Raw genomic sequence first — 16,989 nt, forward strand, 5'->3', positions numbered from 1 at the left:
TTCATAATCTGAATTATGAGAATTTGGCAAATTGAAATGGAAATGTTATAGCAAAAGACTGGTTTAGTCTTTATGTGAGACATCATGAATCGATTCCCATATGCTTCGGATATAGGATCGATTACATGTGCTATATTTATCCTTTCTAAAATTTTCCAAATGCTTGGGGCATTAAGAAGGGAAAAGGTTTACAACTCGATATGACTAAAATGATTAAACAATTGTCGAGGACAATCTAAGGTTTACCAAAGATCGGGTGCTCAAGGACAGTTGGAAGTATAGTGATAATTTTGGAAGGACCATATTGACATAATCTGTAAGGAGGCAACTCCTGTTCAGAAGTGATAGTCAAAATGGAATCTGGAAATGTTTCAAAGTTAGAATTTTCAATCTGTTTAAGATTAGGAAACTGTAACGCCCCCCTCTGGCACGTATCACAATATTGTCCGCTTTGGGCCACTCGGCACACAATATTGTCCGCTTTGGGCCACTCGGCACGAGGACTTCCCAGGGGGTCACCCATCCTGGTACTACTCCCGCCCGAGCATGCTTAACTGCAGAGTTCTTATGGGATCTGCTGCCCTCACGGCTTTAAAACGCGTTGTGATAGGGAAGGTTTCCACGCCCCTTATAAGGAATGCTTAGTTCTCCTTCCCAGCCGATGTGGGATCAGATCTAACCCACTTTCACCCCCCATTATAGGGTTCGACGTCCCCGTCGAACACATCGACCCGTGCCCTGGCTCTGATACCATTTGTAACACCCCCCTCTGGCACATATCACAATATTGTCCGCTTTGGGCCACTCGGCACGAGGACTTCCCAGGGGGTCACCCATCCTGGTACTACTCCCGCCCGAGCACGCTTAACTGCAGAGTTCTTATGGGATTTGCTACCCTCACGGCTTTAAAACGCGTTGTGATAGGGAAGGTTTCCACGCCCCTTATAAGGAATGCTTAGTTCTCCTTCCCAGCCGATGTGGGATCAGATCTAACCCACTTAAAAGGTGGGTTGCACCTGATCCTACATCGGCTAGGAATGAGAACTAAGCATTCCTTAAAAGGGGTGTGGATACCATCCTTAACACAACGCGTTTTAAAGCCGTGAGGGCAGCAGATCCCATAAGAACTCTACAGTTAAGCGTGCTCGGGCGGGAGTAGTACCAGGATGGGTGACCCCCTAGGAAGTCCTCGTGCCGAGTGGCCCAAAGCGGACAATATTGTGATACGTGCCAGAGGGGGATGTTACAAATGGTATCAGAGCTAGGACACGGGTCGATGTGTTCGACGGGGACGTCGAACCCTATAATGGGGGGTGAAGGTGGGTTGCACCTGATCCTACATCGGCTAGGAAGGAGAACTAAGCATTCCTTATAAGGGGTGTGGAAACCTTCCCTATCACTACGCGTTTTAAAACCGTGAGGGCAGCAGATCCCATAAGAACTCTGCAGTTAAGCGTGCTCGGGCGGGAGTAGTACCAGGATGGGTGACCCCCTGGGAAGTCCTCGTGTCGAGTGGCCCAAAGCGGACAATATTGTGATACGTGTCAGAGGGGGATGTTACAAATGGTATCAGAGCCAGGGCACGGGTCGATGTGTTTGACGGGGACGTCGAACCCTATAATGGGGGGTGAAAGTGGGTTAGATCTGATCCCACATCGGCTGGGAAGGAGAACTAAGCATTCCTTATAAGGGGCGTGGAAACCTTCCCTATCACTACGCGTTTTAAAACCGTGAGGGCAGCAGATCCCATAAGAACTCTGCAGTTAAGCGTGCTCGGGCGGGAGTAGTACCAGGATGGGTGACCCCCTGGGAAGTCCTCGTGCCGAGTGGCCCAAAGCGGACAATATTGTGATACGTGCCAGAGGGGGATGTTACAAAAACTTAATGCAAGAAGGATGTTTCCAAGGAGTTGATCTCCTTTGGAATGCTCTGTAATGATTGTTGTCAAGTCTTTCTGACTTTGTGCATGATCATTACAAGAAGATCAATGCATATAAGTTTAGAATCTAGCAGATTTCAGTAAATGGCATGAATTTGGAATTCTTGCAAATCATATAAGTTTAGAATCTAGCAGATTTCAGTAAATGGCATGAATTTGGAATTCTTGTAATGATTGTTGTCAAGTCTTTCTGACTTTGTGCATGATCATTACAAGAAGATCAATGCATATAAGTTTAGAATCTAGCAGATTTCAGTAAATGGCATGAATTTGGAATTCTTGCAAATCATATAAGTTTAGAATCTAGCAGATTTCAGTAAATGGCATGAATTTGGAATTCTTGCATTTGCAGTAAGGAATTGGGAGTGTGAAAAGAGAATCATTGGAGTTATGTTCAATTGATTTATTTCATAAAGTAAAGATCATAGACAAACATAGTATGCATACTTGGTGTGTGGCATGACTAGTGTTTAGAAAACATAGTGTACATGCTTAGAGCATGAGACTACTATTGTTTTAAATTCAAGAATAAAGTTGATAGTTGAAACAGTATACATGAATAATGTGTAATCATATGGTGATAAATAAAAAGTGTTTTATTTATGTTCATAGGTTTTGATACCATATTGGATTCAATTATTCTTGTGTTTCATTTTGCATGTTTTGACTTCCCGAATAAACTAGGTTATTCTTCCTGAATGACAAAGTTATTCAAACCATCCACGGTCGGTCATATGTTGGAAGTAGATATGAATTAAGACTGTCATGGGTTGGCTTGTAGAGGTCTAAGGTGTTGGACAAAGGGCTACAACACTCATGAGTGCTCATAAGTTGTAACAGTCCAAAATCTCAAGTAGTGTTAAATTGCATTTTGGGGTGTTTTAAAGGGGAGACTCGGCGAGTTGGAGCAAGACTCACCGAGTAGGGTCGCAGATTTGGTCGCGGATTCGCGACTGGACTCGACGAGTCCAGGTATGGACTCGGCGAGTCGACGCTGTTCAGCGGAAACCCTAGCCGTTTCGTATTGGGTCGTATATAAGGGTTGTTATGTCGTCATTTCACGTCTTTTGGCCGATTGTGGAGAACCCTAAATGACTGTGGCATCTAGAGCAAACTTGAAGGCCATTATTGACTTTGAAGGAATTGTGGTGCAAGAAGAGGAAGGATTGTGGCCAAAGGAAGAGCAAGGGGGTCGAGTTCTGAGGGTTGGGGACACAGAGAGTACGTTTTCAGGTTATGTTTCGGATCATTCCTGTTATTTTGATGTGTACACGAATTTAGGGTTTATGAAACCCATTTGGGTTTAGATGGATTGTTGTGTTATTATCCAACGTTTATAACCCTGTATTAGTACCCTTTAGAGGTCCAGAAGGTTCTATGTTTGTATATTCGGGAAAATATGTATCTCAGGAAGCAGTTTGATCGACTGCATGGCGTGGACTCGCCGAGTCGGATGATCAGACTCGGCGAGTAGCTTGAAGATTCACTGGGACTCGCCGAGTTGTTCTTCAGACTCGGCGAGTGGAGTCGGGGTGGCCCCGCGATTCTTCCAGGAGTGACTCGTCGAGTCAAAGAGGATACTCGACGAGTAGAAGGGGAATCTTAGAGGATTGAAGGACGACCAGACTCGCCGAGTCGCCAGGGAACTCGCCGAGTCCAGTCGAGCTGACAATGGACTGTTGACCAGAGTTGACTGGTGTGATTTCTTAGGGTCAGTTAACGTGGAAGATAGAAGTATTAAAAAGGGATATATGATGTTACAGGGAGCTTGTAGCTCGGAGGATCAAGTGCAAGGGATTTTAGGAGTTGCTATCTTCCAGTGTCCGCGAGGTGAGTCTTCTCACTATACCTCACCCGGAAGGGTTTGATTGTGTGACCGGAAGGTCAAGTATGTTATGTGTTATGTTTATATGCTATAAATGGAAAGTTAGCTGCTACGCGTGATATACATGCTTATATATGGGCCGGAAGGCAAAGTATTATGTGACAGAAAGGTCAGGTATGATATATGATATATGTGCTTTATGTGTTAGAGTATTTGTATTATGTGTTATATATGTGTATGGGCCGGAAGGCGATATATATTGTGGACCGAAAGGTCCGGGCCGGAAGGCAATGTTATGTGGATCGAAAGATCCGGGCCGGAAGGCAATGTTATGTGGATCGAAAGATCCGGGCCGGAAGGCAATGTTATGTGGATCGAAAGATCCGGGCCGGAAGGCAATGTTATGTGGACCGAAAGGTCCGGGCCGGAAGGCGTATGTGCGTAAGGTATATTGGGGAACTCACTAAGCTTCGTGCTTACGTTGTTTATGTTATGTTGTTTCAGGTTCTTACAGTAACGCGGGATGGCAACGGTTCGATTGTACACACCGAAGAAAGAGTTGTGCTTTGGGGGATCCTGGTTGTCTATTCAAATGAAAATGAAACTATATTTTGTAATTCGAATGTGAATAAGATTTTAAAGAAGTGTTTTAATATTAAATTGATTATTTAAATGAAAAATTTTGTTTTTTTTGAAAATCGCGGTGTTACAAATTGGTATCAGAGCCTTGGTTTGAGGGATTCGGACGCGCCTACGGGTAAATCTGGACTCAAACTGAGGAAGTAAGAAAAGGTTTTCCAAATAAATGGTTTTCTAAAGTGAATAAGAGTTCAAAGAGAAAGCAAGAAAGAGCAGTGTGTACAATCAGCCAGAGCCAAACGGTGATTTCCCAAAATACCCTTACTTTTGTGTTATGACATATCTATTATGCACTTTATGAGACATTATTGCATGCTAGAGACAGGCTAGGTATTTCATATCTTAGGACTAGAGTGGCCTGATGTGTGATGCCTTAGTCTAGGGTTTGCTGTTATATGTGCGTTATGCTTTTGTGTATATGTGATGAGTGAGAGTATCTAGTTGGAACGCACAAGGGGTAAAGCTACGGGGTACAGAGGTACTTCCGAGGATGAGCCGAGAAGGTGGAGCTACCACAGATGGGGAGTCCTATGTATGCTTCAATGCTCGAATGCTGCTTGCTTTGTGCTTTGTGGAGTTGTCGATGATGGGAGTCAGCTACTAAGTGAGTATGACGATACTCAGGAGGTAGAGGGCTGGCATCATTAGGAACTCTTCAGCAGCTGATAGCAAAGAAGTGGGAGGACGGCGGAAGGGACTGGGGAGTAAACCTAGCCAAATGAGTGCGCTGGTAGAGTAGAGGATTTCGCTGGAAAGCGAGCACGCGCGATGAGATGGGTGAAAGAGCAGGTTTATCAGCTACTTAGGAACTCTGGGATGGTCCGTGTGGAAAGTATGGGTAGATGTGGCAGGTAGTATGGGCCCGTACTACTGAAAGCAGAGGACCCATACTTGATACAGGGGGCATTCTAAAGGTCCTAAGGAACAGATTGAGGGGTGATGTTATGGTTCGGATACCATACATCGGAGCGGATACAGAGTGATGTTATGGTCCGGGCACCATACATTGGAGCAGATTGAGGAGTGGTGCTATGGTTCAGGTACCATAAACCGAGGCATGTTGAGGAGGGATGTCATGGGATGAGTACCATGGTTCGTAGTGGATGATGCTTGTGGCTATCTTGTTATCCGGTTATCGATCGGATGAGCACGAGCGAGCGGAATGCGAGGGTTCGCGAGACCCTGCGTGATGAGGTCGCTGCATTGTTGCGGGCTGAGTCGCCAGAATTGTTGGGTCGATCAGGACCACTATGATTGAAGTAGTTGGATGAGCGATATGCGGCTTTCGCAGAGACGGCTGCCGCGGCGGTTACAGCGGCCGTAGCAACGGCAAAGAAAGGGGCTAGTCGGGGTTTTCAGTATCGGGACTTCTATTATGCGAAGCCTCCCACATTCGATGGAGTTCAGGACTCGATTATTGCTATGAGATGGTTATCAGACATGGAGGGGTGTTTCTCCACGAGTTTATGCCCTGCTGATCAGAGGGTGGGGTGTGCTCTGAACCTGTTGAGGCTCGGGGCGAAGGATTGGTGGAGATTGACCACGAGGTCATTTTCCGATGCACAGAGGGCTGCGGTTTCATGGGATCAATTCAGAGGGATGTTCAGTACTCGCTATGTTCCGCGGGATGAAAAGGAGAAATTGGCTCGGAAGTTCTTTAAGCTAAGGCAGGATTTGGAGTCGGTGACTGAGAGCACCGGGATGTTTATTGAGAGGGCGATGTTTTGCCCTGAGATCGCTTCGGAGCAGGCTCAGATGTCCCGAAATCCGAGTATGCTCAAGAGGGGGAGTATCAGACAGTTCGTGTCTGCGCAGAGACGCGAGACCGTGTTGGTATCGCAGGAGGCCGCCATGTGGCGTGAGTTAGAGGTTGAGTTGCAGTAGCGTGAGATGAGGCAGGCCCCGATGCAGTCGCAGTCGGCGCCGAAACGGTCCATGACCGTAGACGTTAGAATGGGGAATCGGAGCAGTCACACTTGTGGGAAGTGTGAGAGAGATGACACCGGAGCTTGTTGGCCCAGTGGTGCATGCCGCAAGTGCGGAAAGGAGGGGCATGGTGCACGGGATTGTCGGCAGTCAGTGCCAATTCGGGATTTCAGGATTTGTTATCAGTGTCGGTAGGTTGGACATTTGAGGGTCAACCGTCCTCAGTTTCCTGCAGGACCGGTGCAGGCTCTAGCATCGGCCACCTTGAGGAGTTCAGGAGGAGGACAGGATGGAGCAGAGCCCAAGAGCTCAGGGTCGTGCTTATCGGCTTGCGGCAGAGGGAGACGGAGCAGTGCCGGAGGCAGCTGCGGGTATGATGCTCTCTTGATGTCTTGAGTAGCTTGCGTTGATTGCGGCGTATTGTTTGTGCTGGTGTCTGGTGTGGATTTCGATGCGGTATTCGTTGTTTCGCGGGTTTGGCATGGTTATGGATTGGTGCTTCAGGTTTTCGCTTTGGCATTCGTTGTTTCCTGATGGTTTAGTATGATTATAGTTTGGTGTTTTGGTACCGGTAGCCTTGTGCGGTTTTCGATGCGATATTCAACCTTTGGCAGGTTGTGGGTTTGGTTATGGGTTATTGCTTGGGAATTCCGTTGGTCATCGTTCGTGAGGGTTGATAGTGGAGATGCGGCATTGGGTTGAATGATGGGTAGCATCTGCAGTTGTGGAGTGGATAATTGAAAGATCGGATTCTTTTGAGCGGATTGATCAGGGAGGAGATGTGTTTTGCTGAGGGTTGCTTACGCTTGTGGGAAGCAGTCAGTGGGTAAATGTTCTCTTTGTGCAGGATGGTCCTGAAAGGTCGTTAATGACGATCGGGCAGTTAGTCAGTGCTTTAGTGGGGGAGAATTAGAAAATTCTCCGGGAGATCGATGAGTATGTGAAGGTGCTTAGCTGCCGGGATTCAGCAGTGTTTGTCAGCGCAGAGTATAGGCCGATGAGAGCGAGTGTCGGGTATGCGGGGCGGGATACAGACCTAGGGCATTCGATTTTGGAGGCCTGAGAGAAGGCCGGGATCAAGCTTGAGTAAGTAATCGGAATTTTGCGATCAGAGTATTGGTACGTTTGAGGTACGTGATGGGTTGTACTGCATTAATCCCACGGGATTATGTTGTGCATGTTTCTAGAGCTGGAACCGGAAGGTTCCCAGAGTTAGAACCTGAGGGTTCGCAGAGTTTGGGTGTACGGACCCACAGAGATATAGCCTCGAGTGGCTAGTATGTGTTATGAGAGTCGGTCCAGTCATATTGGAGACTCTGTTGGTATTGCTGGATTAGCTCGGGATTTGCGGATCGCGTATGTTGCAGTGTGATTGCAGTGGAAGGTCTGGCCCCGGGTTATTGATCTTGTTTAGCGGAGGCAGTGATTTTGATGAGTGGAGAGAGTGCGTGGGATTGAGAGCCCCTGCAATGAGAACCAGAGTATGTGAATAGCAGTTACGCAAAAAGGGTGGTGTCGCTTGGGGCGAGCACCGTGGCACCGGTTGGAGTGGCAATATGTTCAAGAGAGTTCCGTGGAAAAGGAAAAGAGGAGGGTATGTAACCCCGAAGGGGGGTGCAAGTTCACGAAAGTGAAAGCTGCAGAGCAGAGTTTGGTTAGAGTATTTCGAGTATGGTTTTGAGCATCGTGTTCGCGGCAGTGGAGTAGGAACCCATCCGGTTGGGATGTCTGTTGAGGCTCAGAAGGGATGCATGGAGAGAGAAAATTTTAAATTCTCAGTGTGAATCTGATTAGAGTGTAGGGTGGATGTGGTGGTTCATCTTGGGAGATGTTCGAGGATATCATCAGTGTATCGGGTCTTTCCACCTGCGGGTGTTGGGACTAGTTCAGTATGTGTATGTGATGGCAAGAGGGAACCTGTGAGAGTTGATCTGAGAGGGAGAACGGATCTCTCAGTCGGTCCAGAATGGGCAAAGTGGGCTTTGGATCGGGGACCCGGTGGTTCAGGGTTTCCTGACCCTTATGGGTTGAGTGATCGTTGAGATTTGGAGCAGAGTGCATCGTGGGTAACTTCCGATTACAGAGAGTGATGAGCAGTTCAGAGTTCGTACTTTAGTTGACAAAGCAGACTCAGCAGGTTAAAGAGAGTTAGTGATCGTCTAGAGTTAACAGGAAAGTTATGCAGGCAGACGCCGTTACGAGCATGTGATTCAGGTCAGCGACTGCGTATTTCTGATGGGGTGCTTCGATTTAGGAAGAGGGGTAAATGGGGGGCCCCGGTATGTCGGGTCTTTTCGTGAAGGTGCGAAGGTAGGAAGGGTGGCCTATCGTTTGGAGCTGTCAACGGAATTGGGACGGATCCATGACACTGGTATGTGTCGCAGTTGAAGAGGTGTATAGCGGATGGGTCAGCAGTGGTTCTACTAGAGAACGATTAGGTGGATGCGAGCTTGTGTTACGTCGAGAGGCCAGTGGCCGTCGGAGATCGGAAGATCAAGGTTCTAAGGAACAAGGAGGTACCTCTGGTATTGGTTCAGTAGCGGTCTCGGGAGAGATCGGTAGTGTCTAGGAAGCCGAAACGTGGGATGCGGGAGCAGCAGCCAGAGCTATTTTCAGAGTGAGACTTCGAGGGCGAAGTCTAATTCTAGTGGGGGAGAATTGTAACAGTCCAAAATCTCAAGTAGTGTTAAATTGCATTTTGGGGTGTTTTAAAGGGGAGACTCGGCGAGTTGGAGCAAGACTCGCCGAGTAGGGTCGCAGATTTGGTCGCGGATTCACGACTGGACTCGACGAGTCCAGGTATGGACTCGGCGAGTCGACGCTGTTCAGCGGAAACCCTAGCCGTTTCGTATTGGGTCGTATATAAGGGTTGTTATGTCGTCATTTCACGTCTTTTGGCCGATTGTGGAGAACCCTAAACGACTGTGGCATCTAGAGCAAACTTGAAGGCCATTATTGACTTTGAAGGAATTGTGGTGCAAGAAGAGGAAGGATTGTGGCCAAAGGAAGAGCAAGGGGGTCGAGTTCTGAGGGTTGGGGACACAGAGAGTACGTTTTCAGGTTATGTTTCGGATCATTCCTGTTATTTTGATGTGTACACGAATTTAGGGTTTATGAAACCCATTTGGGTTTAGATGGATTGTTGTGTTATTATCCAACGTTTATAACCCTGTATTAGTACCCTTTAGAGGTCCAGAAGGTTCTATGTTTGTATATTCGGGAAAATATGTATCTCAGGAAGCAGTTTGATCGACTGCATGGCGTGGACTCGCCGAGTCGGATGATCAGACTCGGCGAGTAGCTTGAAGATTCACTGGGACTCGCCGAGTTGTTCTTCAGACTCGGCGAGTGGAGTCGGGGTGGCCCCGCGATTCTTCCAGGAGTGACTCGTCGAGTCAAAGAGGATACTCGACGAGTAGAAGGGGAATCTTAGAGGATTGAAGGACGACCAGACTCGCCGAGTCGCCAGGGAACTCGCCGAGTCCAGTCGAGCTGACAATGGACTGTTGACCAGAGTTGACTGGTGTGATTTCTTAGGGTCAGTTAACGTGGAAGATAGAAGTATTAAAAAGGGATATATGATGTTACAGGGAGCTTGTAGCTCGGAGGATCAAGTGCAAGGGATTTTAGGAGTTGCTATCTTCCAGTGTCCGCGAGGTGAGTCTTCTCACTATACCTCACCCGGAAGGGTTTGATTGTGTGACCGGAAGGTCAAGTATGTTATGTGTTATGTTTATATGCTATAAATGGAAAGTTAGCTGCTACGCGTGATATACATGCTTATATATGGGCCGGAAGGCAAAGTATTATGTGACAGAAAGGTCAGGTATGATATATGATATATGTGCTTTATGTGTTAGAGTATTTGTATTATGTGTTATATATGTGTATGGGCCGGAAGGCGATATATATTGTGGACCGAAAGGTCCGGGCCGGAAGGCAATGTTATGTGGATCGAAAGATCCGGGCCGGAAGGCAATGTTATGTGGATCGAAAGATCCGGGCCGGAAGGGAATGTTATGTGGATCGAAAGATCCGGGCCGGAAGGCAATGTTATGTGGACCGAAAGGTCCGGGCCGGAAGGCGTATGTGCGTAAGGTATATTGGGGAACTCACTAAGCTTCGTGCTTACGTTGTTTATGTTATGTTGTTTCAGGTTCTTACAGTAACGCGGGATGGCAACGGTTCGATTGTACACACCGAAGAAAGAGTTGTGCTTTGGGGGATCCTGGTTGTCTATTCAAATGAAAATGAAACTATATTTTGTAATTCGAATGTGAATAAGATTTTAAAGAAGTGTTTTAATATTAAATTGATTATTTAAATGAAAATTTTTGTTTTTTTTGAAAATCGCGGTGTTACATAAGTTCTGAGTATTGGATTCAACCCGCGCTCATTGGAATCACTTCATGGATTTTATCACGAGTGATCATGAGACAATAATATCTTATATTCTTCAAACCTAGAGATATGAGTTGTTACTATGAGTTGGTTGTACATTGATTGCACGAAAACGCATTTGGTAACTCGGTGCTATAAAACGTGCCTTTGTGTACGATTCAACAAGTAGTAGAACAAGCCATATGAGTCGAAGTTTATCCATTCCTTTTACCTTCGGGATAAAAGCGATATCTGTGGGCCCCTCGATGATTTGATGATGACAAATTGAAGTGCTCGGTCGGGCCAAGACTGATTTGATTTGTTCAATTAGTCAGTCGTCATAAATCGGAAATCGGGAAACAAAAAATGGACAGAGAGAATGATTATAATCCATGTCTCAGTCCATATGATGTCTAGAATGGAGGAATATATGATCCCTTATCTAATGGACAAGTCATTGACAAAGGTCAGAGTTCATCTACAAGGTCAGAGTTCGACAGAAGCTTTTGAGAGCTACGATTGTCAGTTGGTTCCTGAAGTCATACGCAATAATAGTTTTAGACTTATCCAAGTGGGAGACTGTTGGATTAATGTCTAAGTCCATAACTATAATTGGTAAGACTTGACCCGATCCGGCATGGTCCATTTGGGTTGCATGGCATCATGCACTTGGATAGACTATAATGAGAGAAATAAGACACTTATGGTTATTAATATATTATAAGTTCTAGTATATTAATAATAAGAATAATAAGATTATTTAATTAGTATTGATCAAGAATTAATCTAGGATTAATTAAGTGATCAAAAGAAGACTAATTAAATATATGGGTTGATTGTGTAAATCATCCATACTTGTATAGTGGGCTAATGCTCCATGGATAATCAAGTTGGGCTAAAACCTATAGGATGGTCCATGGATGCTCCATGGTGTATTTGAACCCATGGATCCAAGGAAATGGAAAGTCATGACAATTAGGGTTTACCCTAATTGTAACACTATATAAAGATCTTATTCTTGACAAAATCGGAGACTAGGATCACACTAGAGTGTGTAAAAAGAAGGGCTAGCCGATTTTCATGAAGTGTAGAATTCTCTCAAGTTATTCCAAGTGTATTTGGTGTTGTGTGAACCATTTGAGGTGTCACACTTGGGGCACTAGGCACTCAAGCTTCATGAAGACATTCTACATCAAAGAGGTATGTACTCTATCTTGTTATATTGATAGTTTTGTATGCTAGATTGGGATAATACCTTGGATGTTCATATTTGCATGTATAATAGAGAAAACATAGATCCAATGTATTTAGGGTTGCATGTACACTTAGGAGTGTTAGCATGCTCAAAATCCAACAGGGCGGGGGTGGTGGAGGTAGGTGGTGGTGATAAATGGTGGTGGTCGGTAGTGATGAGTGGTGGTGTGTGGTGATGGGTAAGATGGTTGGTGGTGGTGGAGGTGGTGGTAGGTGGTAGGTGGTAGGTAGTGATGATGGGTGGTGTTGGTTGGGTGGTGAGTGGTTTTGGTTAGTGGGTTTTTTAATTGTATGTAACAATTGATTGATTTTTATGAATATTATTTTATAGTTTAAATTAAAAAAATTTATGTGGTCTAATTTTGTTCTCAAAATGTTTTCGCAATAAGAAATGTTCTCGAGTGAACTCTCCTATATATATATATATATATATATATATATATATATATATATATATATATATATATATATATATATATATATATATATATACATACATACATACTAGTTGTAAGACTCATGTATTACATGGGTTCATTTTAAAGAAAAAATATGAAATTCTAAACATTTGAGAGTTTGAATGTATAAGAAAAAATAGAAAAATATTGAATTATTAAAATTAAATTGTTTGTTTTTCTGTTAAATTAAACAAATAATTTAGATAAATAAACAAAGGTAACTAATGAAATTTTAATTTAGAAAATTTGAAATTAGAAGGAAGTCAATTAATGAAATTGATATGCATTTATTATTACATTTATTGTAATTATTACATTTAAATATTATGTGAAATATAATAAAATGAAAAAAAAAAACACAAAATGTCATGTGGAAAAAAAATTAATTGAAATTAACCACAAAATGGCATGTGGACAAATCAATGAGAATGTGACATGTAGCAAAAAAAGTTCTTTATTTATTAGATGATATATATATATATATATATATATATATATATATATATATATATATATATATATATATATATATATATATATACAGAGAGAGAGAGAGAGAGAGAGTTAGGTTCAAATGTTTTCACTATCTATTGTGTGCATTTATCATTGATTCTGGACCAATCATTTTAGTTATTTTAAGAAAGTAATTAAACATATTAAATGCTGAAGATGTAATTAATACCCATTATATCTTCTAACATGTAATATGAATTAATTACTTTCTTAAAATAACTAAAATGATTGGTCTAGAATCAATCATACATGCACACAATAGATAGTGAAAACAAAATAACTTAACTATCTCTTTCTCTCTCTCTCTCTTTCTCTTTTTCTCTCTCTCTCTCTCTCTCTCTCTCTATATATATATATATATATATATATATATATATATATATATATATATATATATATATATATAAACACTTAAATTAGCATAATGATGTCATCAACAGCTTGATGAATAATTTCACCTTTATATTTATCTATAGAGACGATGCCCTGTTTGATACGCATTTTTCCATGTCCAAACAGATATTTCTAGCTGAATGGACCGGAAAGACTGTTTGATTTGCACAAAAAAAGGGTTTTTCCCGATAAGATATGTCATTTCCAGAAAGCCCCAAAATCATATCTTTCTGGCTGAATGGGCTGGAAAGACAATTATACACCAAACCTTACCTCTTTTTTTTCTTTCTTGGATTATTAATTTTTTTAATTTAATTTTTATTGAATTATTACTTTTTTTTAATCATTCAGTACAATCAATTAGATGTACAATCAAACAACATTGTTTCTTTCCCAGTCAGAAAACTTTCCCAAACAGTATTTTACTAAACAACACTTTTCTAGACAGAAATTATCAAACGGAACCGTACTTAAAAAACTGTACTATAGTTCAAGCTCAAAAACTATCTTTTAGATACTCTTATTCGTTTACTGTACTAATCCTAATCTCTTACCCGTACGTATCAATATACAGTATCATGTAAGAGTACAAGTACGACGTGGCAAGAGAGCTGTACATGAGGCTCCACATCACCATAACAAAACTGGCATCATGGAGTGACGTGTGGTCCAGCATGCAAAGACAAAATTATTTAATAATTATCATAATGCCAGCCCTACCCTCTCGGATGCACATGATTTTTCCCCCTGTTTTTGACTTATTCCCACACAATTATTTAATTATATATTTTAAAAAGGCTTAAAACAAGATGATTGGGCCATGTGTCAAGTCAATAGTTGTTTTGACCACTTTCCTAAATCACACGCTCCTTTCCTGGCGCGTGAACAAACATACGATCAAATCCACATGGATTGCCATGAAAACCGGATACATACCCCACAGTTGCTCCAGCTATAAATTTAGAACATTGGATAAATATGAAGTTTTTTGATTAATTATTAATATTAATAATGATTTTTAATTAGAATAAATAAAATATGTTAGATTAAGAAGTAACTAACAAGATACAATGATTATTGATGAAAAACCGAATTTTATTAAACCATGAATGGGAAAATTGAGACGAAGATATTTCTGTAAATTGTATTATTTGGTGCATGTTAGCACACTGACATAGTGTATGTTAGCATAATGCCATGCCTAATCGACGATAATTGTATATCGTGATATTTCAGATATCTAAAACCACACTTTCTTATATTATTTGTATTATTATGTATTAAAACAAAAGTTATAGTTTTTCTAAAGTAAGTTGAATAGTTATTTAATAATGAGAATGGAAAATGCAATCTATTCCATTATGTTAGTTGTCTTTTAGATCAACAAGTAATTTTATATGACATGAGAGAAAGAGAATATTATTAAGCACATAAGCAATCATTGTATTAAATTATGATGATTGAAACAAAATAATAACTATTTTTGACACTATAATTTCCTAGTTTGTAACATGTGACCACTAATGTTTGGTATTTAATGATGTCTAACAATTTCTCTCAACATAGTGTTGAGTGAAAGAGTCCGAAGTGTAAACGAAAAGCTAATTGCATACGTTTTTTGTTTAATGGAGTATTACTTAAGCTAATGAAGTAATGATACGTTGACCTCTTGGTCAACCCTTTGTTTGTTTTTAGAGAAAATAGATAATACTGAATACTTAAAATAAGTATATTTTTCCTATAATTATACAATCGAATAAAAAAATCTATCAAACATTTATATTGTGATCTAATGCGTATTAAAAATATCACCTTTTTAGCTTAAAATCTAATCGTTTATGCTTATTTGCCATAAAATAACTAAAGAATATTTTAATGTCTTAAAATAGTCACAAATTTTACAAATACCACTACAAATTTGGTTCTTCTTTATTTAAGTTTTTTTTAGACTTTTTCTTATTTTTATATAATTCTTTTTTTGGAAAATGTCTCCCTACCTTCTTAATGTTTCAAAATAATACTTTATTGTCCACCATAAGGCCCTGAAGAGTGGTCACTACCAATCACCGAAAAAATTGTTGTCATCTCTACGTCACGTCAGTTTCACTACCAATCCACTAGATTTTGGAAATGGTTAAAATTACACAATATTTTTTTTTGTAACATTATATTAAATAAAAAACATAATTTATAACATACATATTTTTTTTGAAAACACAAAAAAAATAAAACCACATTTCATTAATTAAAAACATAGAAATTTAAAACCTAAATTACTAAAATAAACATAAAACATAACAAATAAAACATTACACTACTTAAAAAACATAAAAAAAACATAAATAAATACTACTCGTCGTCGTCACCGTCCTCATTCACCTTGTCGTCACCGTCCTCATCTTCTTCATCTTCATCGTCATTTTCCCCTTGGAATTGTCTTTCCCATATGTGCTCGGTCAAATCGTGACGTAGATTGTAATGTTTTCACGGTTTTGTATTTCTAAAATCCTAGAAAAGTATGTCGGGCTGCCAACTTGTATTACTGCAGGTAGATTAAGTATGACGTTCCCGATATATGAACAAATAGTCCTACTATCTTCTTATATTGTCATTTTATGTAAAATAACGCAAGCAGTCAACACCGTCGTTAGTTTTACCCTATCTCATGTTCATGTCAGATGTTTGATTATGTGTCACTTTGTTTTATGACTCCAAACACTCGTTCCACATCCTTCCTTGTGGATTCCTATGCTAACTTGAACAATTTTCATTTTTCATCGGCTGGAAATGAAAATAACTTGACAATTGTAGCATGCTCTGGATATATCCCATCACCTAGGTAATACTCATACTTGTATTCATTTCCATTCACAACGTATGACATGTCTGATGCTTTACCCTACAAAATATTGTTAAATAACGGAGACACATGAAGCATATTTAGGTCATTGTTGGACCCCGTTATACTAAATAATGCATGTCCAAACCATAGGCAGTGTGAAACAACCGCCTCTAATATAACAGTCGAGACCCCATGCTCATCTCGCATGAATTGACCACGCCACACATTGGGACAATTTGCCCACTTCCAATGTGTACAATCAATACTACCAAACATCCCTAGAAATCATGTTTAGCTTGATGCGCGACATACAACTGTTCGACATCACTTTTAGTCGGATGTCGCAACTCGTAAATATATGTCACGGTAAAGCTCTATAACATACTCACAGAAAATATGTTTACATTCTTGACCCATCCTCTCAGACATTTCCAAATACTCATTTGATGCGTCTGCGGCTATGCCATATCCCAATTGTCTAAGAGCGGTCATACATTTTTGTATTGTAGTAAAACTACGTTTACCTCTAACATCCCATCTTAAATGGAAAAACTCATAATTACGTTCCAAATCTTTAGCTATACGTACGAATAAATTTCTACTAATACGAAAACATTCTTCAAATTTCAATAGATCATATAAACTATCAGGGACAAAATTATCACGTACCAAAAGTTCATTTGCCGCCTCTTGATCCTGGATGATCAATTTTCTACGCTTCTTCTCGCCATGTGAACTTTCTCCTTTTTCATGAACCATGTATTGTGTCGCAGACAGTAGTGTGTGCAATACCAACTCGTCATCAGATGAACAAGAAGCT

General features: G+C 41.2%; 3 pseudogenes; 2 read left to right on the forward strand and 1 right to left on the reverse strand.

The window, feature by feature from the left end:
• Positions 1-486: 486 nt before the first annotated feature.
• On the reverse strand, positions 487-604 carry LOC128128337 (5S ribosomal RNA; annotated as a pseudogene).
• A 795-nt stretch (positions 605-1,399) lies between these two features.
• LOC128128330 (5S ribosomal RNA) lies at positions 1,400-1,517 on the forward strand (annotated as a pseudogene).
• A 196-nt stretch (positions 1,518-1,713) lies between these two features.
• LOC128128332 (5S ribosomal RNA) lies at positions 1,714-1,831 on the forward strand (annotated as a pseudogene).
• Positions 1,832-16,989: the final 15,158 nt, after the last annotated feature.

This window comes from Lactuca sativa, chromosome 8, assembly GCF_002870075.4.
Source record: "Lactuca sativa cultivar Salinas chromosome 8, Lsat_Salinas_v11, whole genome shotgun sequence".
Classification (NCBI taxonomy): domain Eukaryota; kingdom Viridiplantae; phylum Streptophyta; class Magnoliopsida; order Asterales; family Asteraceae; genus Lactuca; species Lactuca sativa.